This window comes from Equus asinus, chromosome 3 (genome assembly GCF_041296235.1).
Source record: "Equus asinus isolate D_3611 breed Donkey chromosome 3, EquAss-T2T_v2, whole genome shotgun sequence".
NCBI classification, from domain to species: Eukaryota; Metazoa; Chordata; class Mammalia; order Perissodactyla; family Equidae; genus Equus; species Equus asinus.
The window spans coordinates 88,370,905-88,380,167 of NC_091792.1; positions in this window are offsets into that span (position 1 = coordinate 88,370,905).

Below are 9,263 nucleotides of genomic sequence, written 5' to 3' on the forward strand. Positions count from 1 at the left end.
CTAGGTACCAGGGGGCTTTGGGGAGAAAAAGGAAAAAAATAAAATCTTTAAAAAAAAAAAATGCTTTATAGATTTCCATTTCTGCTTAGGATGTAGAAAGCCAAAGAGAACATTGCTTTGATTCCAACGGTAAGAAAATACTGGATGATACATAAAAATGTAACTTTCCTGGAAATCATCAGAGCACAGAGGTGGTGAGACAGCAAGTTGCAAAGAGTGGAAGTACCTTTAACATGAAATAGGACACAAAACTGATTTACTTTGGCAGAGCACAAGAGGAAGACTTGGCTACCATAGTAGCAGGTAACAAGAAATCAGCAAAAATTTTAATGAATGCCTACTGGTTGAATGTAGGGTAAAATAAGAGTTTAGAATAACTGGGAGCATCAGAACCAAGGGGTGTTTGCACTTACTCGTAAGCTCATATGGATCTGCGCAGGGTGTTCATGGAAAAGAATGAGAGCAGGGCAGGACACCAAAAATACCCCATAACTGCTACAGGCATGATGGAAGTGGAATATCTCAAACTATGGCCCACTCTCCCGAATTCTTCTCATTAAGAAGAAAAATGCTTTAAGCTTCTTGGGGAGAGACAGCAAATTGTCTTGTAACCAGGGAGGAGGCAAAGATCCAGTGCCTGTGTAGAAGCAAAACTCTTCAGCTCCTGGGAAAGAGTTAGTAAACTATTCTTCCTGACACCGGGAACCAAGAAGAGACCACTGCTTCTGAAAGAGTGACAGAATCAAAATTGTCTGCTCTTGGGGAAGGGAAAAGAAAACCTTTAGGAGTCAAAATCCTGTGCCTGTATAAAGCGGAGACATGCTATTGCTATGAGCAAGGAGGGTCAAGAAGTATCTCTCCTGTTTAAGAACTTCCACAGATGCAAGTATGAATATGGCTGTCATTTGGATGAAAGGGACAAGAATGATAACAAGGCCTCCTTCCTGACACTCACGCTCACAGGTGTTGTCTAAGACTGAGCTTGTGCCAGAAAAACAAAAACTCTCTCCTGCCCTCTTTGTGAGCCTAGCATTGAGTGACAAGCAATAGAGGCTACTACTGGTAGAGAGAAAAGAGTGTGGAGAGAGACTTGCTATTTGGCACAGTCATGCAACAGATCTGAAAGCTGAGGATGAAGCAGAAAAACTGAGAAAACCCTCCAGCACCACAGGGTTCACCCTAAGCAAATGGTTCAGGAGGCCATCACTGAAGGAATTTGAAGGGTATCAACAACAAAACCCCAACTCAACTGAATTATTCACTATCATTGTAACGGAAGAAGAGTTCTATTCATTTCCAGCTATGAATACTCTTTACCTCAGACTCTACTGTTCTTCAATTGACAGTGTTCAGAATTCATTTTAAAAATATTAGGTAAACAAAATAGCAAGGAAAAAGATCCATTTTCCAGGGATAAAGCAATCAACAGAAGCAGATTGAATGATTACCCAAATGTTGAAAGTACCAGTCAGGGGCTTTATAATAAATATGATTTCATGTGTTAAAGGATATAGTGGTGAAGGTGAAGAATATACACGAACAGTTGAAGAATCTCAACAGAAAGATGGACACTATTAAAATGAGTCAAATAAAAATCTCCTCCCCCCACACCCCATGATATCTAAGATGAAGAATTAATATAATGGTCTTGACATATCTGAGGAAGAAATTTGTGAACTTAAAAGAGGTTTGATATAAATTATCTGAAATGAAACATAAAGAGAAAAAGTATAAAAAGAAAATAAAAACTGAGCAGAGTGTCTAGGAGCTGCAGGAGAGTATCAAATGGTCTAATATGTGTGCTTTGATTTACAGAAGAAAATAAAGAGAAAGAAGACATACCAGAAAAGATCACGAAGGATAAATTTTCAAATAGATTGAAATACAATAAACAAAAGATCCAAGAAATTCAGAGAATACCAAGCAAGATATTTTAAAAGTATAAAACACAAACAAGCAAAAAACAGTTAGACACATCATAGTTAAACTGCTAGAATAAATAAATAAAGAGCCAATCTTGAAAGCAACCAGAGGAAAAAAAGAAACATCACATCAAGAGGGATGAAAATAAGAAACACAGCTTACTTCTCATCAAAAGCTATGCAAGCCAGAAGACAATGGAGGGACATCTGTAAAGTTCTAAAAGAAAAAATGAATCCATCAGTTAGCACATTAAACCTAGCCAAATATCTTTCAAAAATAAAGATGAAATAAAGACTTTTAGACAAAAAAAGTGAATAGAATTTATGTCCATGAGACTTCCATTATAAGAAATCTTAAAGGTAGATCACTAAGATGAAGACATATGATACAGATAGAAATTTGACTTATAAAAAGCACCAGAAATAGTAAAATAGAGAGTATATAAAAGATACATCTTTTCTCTTTTATAATCTCTTTAACGACAGTTGAATGTTTAAAGTGAAAATTATTTATAAGACTTAGAACAAATCTAGTAGTAAAATGTATGACAAAACTAGCACAAAAGATAGGAGAGAGAAAATGAAAAAAAAATGTGCAATATTTTGTCAAAGTATGCTGTTATAAGTTAAATATAATATTATAAATCAAATAATCAATAAAACAATTTTAAAAGAGTTACAACTAATAAGCCAAAAATGGAGATCAAATGTGATAATAAAATATAATTATTTGAACTAAAAAAGGCAGGAAATTAAGAGAAAAAGGACTAATTAACTGGGGGGATAAAGAGAATAAATAGTAAAATTAAAATGTTACCACATCAATAATTACACTAAATATAGATGATAAAACATGATGATTAAATGATTGAAAAAATTAAATTTGATAAAACATAATGATTAAATTAAATGTAGATGATTAAACACAAAGGTTGAAATTGTCAGATTGGATAAAAAAGCAAGACTTAACTGTATGTTATCGATAAGTAACCTACTTTAAATATATCCATATAGAAAGGTTAAAATAAAATAATTGAAAAAGATATATCATGCAAACATTAATCAAAAGAAACCTGAAGTAGTTGAATTAATATCAGAAAATGTAGACTTCAGAACAAGGACTATAAACCAGTGACAAATAAGATTATGTAATAATAAAGCATTGATTCTTTAAGAAGACACAACAAATCTAAATTTGTATGAATCTGACAATAGAACTTCAAAATTCATTAACTGAAAACTGTTAGAGCTAAAAATAAAAGCACAGAAATCACAAATTAAGCTGTAGAATTCAACACAGCTCTCCATAATTAATAAATGCAGTAGATAGAAATCAGTAAAGATACAAAAGACCTGAACATTATTATCAACCAATTGACTTAACTGACATTTATAGAACATTCTTCTCAATAAATGCAAAATACATTCTTTTCAAGTGCCCAAGGAAGATTCACCATGATAGAATCTTTTCTGGGCCATGGAGCACACTTCAACATATTTTAAAGTATGAAAATCATGGAAGTTATGTTAGAAATCAATGAAAGAATGATATTTGGAAAATGAAATATATTTGAAAATTAAGCAAAATGCTTCTAAACAATCCATGGGTCAAAGAGGAAAACACAGAGAAATTATAAAATATTTGAACTGAGTCAAAATGGAGACACAAGATACCAAAATTTGTGGGACAAAGCTAAACCAATGCTTAGGGAAAAAAGAGCGTTAAAATAACTAGCATTAAAAAAATTAGCCTTGAAAAAATGAGAATGGCATTAAATAAATAATCTAAGGGGGATGGCCCAGTGTCATAATGATTAGGTTCATGCACTCTGCTTCAGCAGCCCAGGGTTCACAGATTCAGATCCCGGGCACTGACCTAGCACTCCTTGTCAGGCCATGCCATGGGAGCATCCCACATAAAACAGAGGAAGATTGACAGAGATATTAGCTCAGTGACAATTTTCCTCAAGCAAAAAGAGGAGGATTGGCAACAGGTGTAAGCTCACAGCCAATCTTCCTCACAAATCTTCAAATAAAAAAAATATAAATAGGGGCCAGCCTCATGGCCAAGTGGTTGGGTTTGCTCACTCTCCTTTGGCAGCCCAGGGTTTTGCCAGTTCCAGTCCTGGGTGTCGACATGGCACTGCTCCTCAAGCCATGATGGGGCGGCATCCCACATGCCACAACTAGGAGGACCCACAACTAAAAATACATAACTATGTACTGGAGGCCTGGGAAGAAAAAGGGAAAATAAAGTCTTTAATAAATAAATAAATAAGTAATCTAAGCTTCTATCTTAAGGTACTAGAAAAAGAAGAGCAGATTGACTCCATAGCAAGCAAAAGGAAGGAAATAATAAATACCATGGAAGAAATCAATGAAATTAAAACAGAAAAAAAGAAAAAAAATCAATGAAACTAAAAGTTGGTTCTTTGAAAAAATCAATAAGATTGATAATCCTCTAGCCATTTTGATTTAGAAAAAAATATACAGGACACATATTATGATTGTTAAGAATCTAAGATTCTTACTAAAGATCCAATAGACATTTAAAGAAAACAAAGAGAATATTACTTTTAAAATTTTACATCAATAAATTTGATTTGAAAACACATGCAATGAACAAAGTCCTTAAAAGAAACGAACTTCCAAAGCTCACTCAAGTATTAGGTAAACTGCATAGCTCATATCTGTTACAGAAGTTGAATTCATAATTCAGCCTTCCCACAAAGAAATCCTCAGGAGTAGATGAGAAATTATACCAAAGAGTCAAGAAATAAGACCAATTCTTCACAAATCTTCCATGACACAGAAGAGAAGGGAACACTTCCCCACTCATTTTATCAGGTCAGCATTACTCCAATACCAAAACAAGCAAAACAAATACAAGGAGAAAATAACTACAGATCAACATCCCTTATGAATAATCACACAAAAATACTTAAGAAAATAGTATCAAAGCAAATACAGCAGTATATATAAAAGGATTATACATCATAACCAAGTAGAGTTTATCCAAGGAATATGAAACTTGTTCATCAGTCAAAATCAACTGATATAATGCCCCATATCAATAGACAAAAAAAAAAAAAAAAAAGGAACACATGATCATTGCAATATATAATAAATCTGAAAGGAATCAACATCCTTTTTTTGTGTGAGGGAGATTGGCCCTAAGCTAACATCTGTTGCCAATCTTCCTGTTTTTTTTTTTTTCTCCCCAAAGCCCCAGTGCATAGTTGTATATCATAGCTGTAACTCCTTCTAGTTCTTCTCTGTTGGATGCCACCACAGCATGGCTTGATGTGTGGTGTGTAGGTCTGCGCCCAGGGTCTGAAGAGGCAAACCCCAGGCCACCAAAGTGGAGCATATGAACTTAACTATGCCACTGGGCAAGCCTCCCATTTTTGATAAAAACTCTCAGCAAGCACAATTACACTAGAACTTCCTCACCCTTATCAAAGTTACCTGTGAAAAATCTCAGCTCTAACATCATATTTAGTGGTGAAAAACTTAGTGCTTTCCCCCAAACACTGCAAAAAAAGCAATGATATTTACACTACTTGCTTATATTCAGTAGTGTTCTGGAGGACCTAATTTGTGCAATGAGGCCAGAAAAAAATAAATACATATAGATTGTAAAGGAAGATATAAAACTCATTTATTCACAGACAACCTGATTTTCTCTCTAGGAAATCACCAAGTATATATAAAATGCTACCAGAGCTATTAGTAAGGTTGCTGGATATAAGGCCAATATACAAAAATCAGTTTTAATTCTATAAACTAGCAATTGAAAAGTAAAATTAAATGTATAATTTACAATAGAATTATAAACACGCACTAATTATGTATAAATCCAACAAAATATATGCAAGACCTTTACTATGAAAACTACAAAACTTTGATGAGAGAATTTAGGGAAGGTGTAAATAAATATATATATTATGTTCAAGGATCAGAAGACTCAATATTTTTAAGATCTCAATTCTCTCTAAATTGATTTATAAAATCACCATTATTACAAACAAAATTAAAGCAGCCATTTTTATAGAAACCGACAAGTTAATGCTAAAATGTATGCAGGGGAAAAACACTCTGGAAAAGAAGAATAAATTTGGAATCTCACTTTGTTTGATTGCAAGACTCCCTACAAAGTTGCGGTGATCAAGATAGTGTGTTACTGAAATAAGAATAGACACATAAACCAATGAAACAGATTAAAGTCTAGAATTCAACATATAAATTTTCAATTGATTTCAAAAGATTCCAAGTTAATTCATTAAAGGAAGAATTTTTTTTCAATAATGATGTAAAATTTGAACATTCATATTCAAAAAAAAAAAACCAACACTTGTTTTGTATCATCGAAAAAAGTCTACCCAATATAGTTTATACAACTAAATGTAAATTTAAAAATATAAAACTTCTAGGGGCTGGCCCAGTGGCGCAGTGGTTAAGTGCGCAAGTTCCACTTCGGTGGCCTGGGGTTCACTGGTTCAGATCCTGGGTGTGGACATGGCACCTCTTGGCAAGCCATGCTGTGGTAGATGTCACACATATAAAGTAGAGGAAGATGGGCACAGACGTTAGCTCAGGGCCAGTCTTCCTCAGCAAAAAAGAGGAGGGTTGGCAGCAGATGTTAGCTCAGGGCTAATCTTCCTCAAAAAAAAAAAAATATATATATATATAAAACTTCTAGAAGAAAACTTTGAAAAAGATATTTGTGAGTTTGGGTTAGGCAAAGATTTCTTAAATAGGACTCAAAGTACACAAACTTCAAAACAAAAAACATACTGCATTAAAATTAAAATTTTGTGCTCTTTGAATGTCACTGTTAAAATTAAAAAAAAAAATTAAAAGGCAAGGCATACCTGAGAGAAAATATTTACCAAACAACAATTTGATAAAGAATTTCTATCCTGAATGTAAAAAGATCTCTTCTAATTGAAGACAAACATCAGTTTTTAAAATGGACAAAATATGATGAAATTTAGCACCCATTAATGATAAGAACTGTCAGCGAGTTAGAAAGAGAGGAGAACTTCCTCAACCTGATGAAGAAAACTTACAAAATCACTAGAGATAACATCATACTTAATGGTCAGAAACTAGAAGCTTTTCTGCTAAAATAAGAACAAAGTAAGAATGTCCTCTCTTACCACTCTGTCTCAAAATCATTCTGAAAGTTCTAACTAATGCAATAAGACAAAAAAAGGAAACAAAATGTATATGGATTGGGGAGGAAAAAATAAAGCTTTCTTCTTGGATAATATGAATCTCTATGTAGAAAATCCAAAAGAATCATGAGAAAGCCTCCCAGAACCAATAAGTAATTACATAGCAAGGTTGCAGGATACAAGGTTAATATACAAAAGTCAATCACTTTCCTATATACCAGCAATGAACAAGTGGAATGTGAAATTCAAAACACAATACCACTTATATCAGCACCCCCAAAAATGAAATACTTAGGTATAAATTTTTAAAAATGTACAAGATAAGCATGAGAAAAACTGCAAAACTCTGATGAAACAAATCAAAGAATATCTAAATCAATGTAAAGATATTCAATGTTCATGGATAGGAAGACTCAATATTGTCAAGATGTCAGGTCTTCCCAACTTGATCTATAGGTTCAGGGCAATCCCATTCAAAATCCCAGTAAATTATTTTGAGAATATTGACAAAATAATTCAAGTTTATCTAGAGATGCAAAAGACCCAGAATAGCCTACACTGCATTGAAAGACATTGAAGAACAAAGTGTGAGGACCAACATTACTTGACTTTAAGACTTACTATAAAGCTATGGCAACCAAGAAAGTGTGGTATTGGTGAAAGAATAAAAAAATACAATAATGGAACAGAATGGAGAGCCCAGAAATAGACCCCCATAAGTATAGTTTGTTGGTCTTTGACAGAGGAGCAAAGGCAATAAAATGGAGCAAAGTAAGCCTCTCCAACAATTTGTGCTGGAACAACTGGACAGCCACATGCAAAAAAAATGAATGTAGACTCACTTTATGCATCATATTGACTCAACACGAATCATAGACCTAAATATAAAACATGGAGCTATAAAACTCTTAGAAGATAACATAAGAGAAAATCTATATGATCTTGTGAATGGTAATGCCTTTTCAGATGCAATACCAACGGCATGATCCATGAAAGAAAGAATAGATGAGTTGGACTTCATTAACATTAAAACTTCTGCTCTGTGAAATACAATATCAAGAAAATTAGAAGACAAATCACAGACCAGGAGAAAATATTTGCAAAAGACACATCTTAAACGAACTGTTATCTAACATATACAAAGAACTCTTAAAACTCAACAATAAGAAAATAAATAACCCAGTTAAAAAAAGTGGACCAAAGACCTTAACAGACACCTCATGGAAAAGATACACAATTGGCAAATAAGCATACGAAAAGACGCTCCACATCATATGCAATCAGGGAAATACAAATTAAAACAAGATACCACTACACACCTATTGGAATGGCTAAAATCCACAACATTGACAATGTCAAATTTTGGTGAATATGTGGAGCAACAGGGACTCTCATTCATTGTTGGTGGGAATGCAAAATCGCACAGTCAGTTTGGTGGTTTCTTGAAAAAGCTAAACATACTATTACCAAAGGATCCAGCAATCATGCTCCTTGGTATTTACCCAAAGGAGATGAAAACTTATGTTCTACACAAAAACTTGCACATAGTTGTTTATAGCAGCTTTATTTATAAATATCAAAAGTCAGAAACAACCAAGATGTCCTTCAGTAGGTGAATGGATAAATAAACTGTGGTACATCCAGACATTGGAGTATTATTTAGTACTAAAAAGAATTAGCTATCACGCCAGGAAAAGACAAGGAGGAAACTTAAATGTGTATTACTAAGCGAAAGCCAATCTGAAAAAATTACATACTGTACGATCTCAACTATATGACATTCTGGAAAAGGGGAGACAATGGTGATGGTAAAAATATCAGTGGTTGCCAGGGGTTAAGTGGGAACGAGGGATGAATAGGGGTGCCCAGATGACTTTTAGTGCAGTGAAACTATTCTATATGATATTATAATGGTTGATACATGTCATTATACATATGTTAAACCCGTAGAATACCCATACAACAGTAAGAGTGAATCCTAATGCAAAACTATGGCCTTTGGGTGATTATGATGTGTCAGTGTAGGTTCATGTATTGTAACAAATATACCATTGTGTTGTGGGATGTTGATAGTCAGGGAAGCAGTGTGTGTGTGGGGTAGGGAGTACATGGGACTGCTCTGTACTTTCCACTCCAGTTTTGCTATCAACCTCAAGCTGCT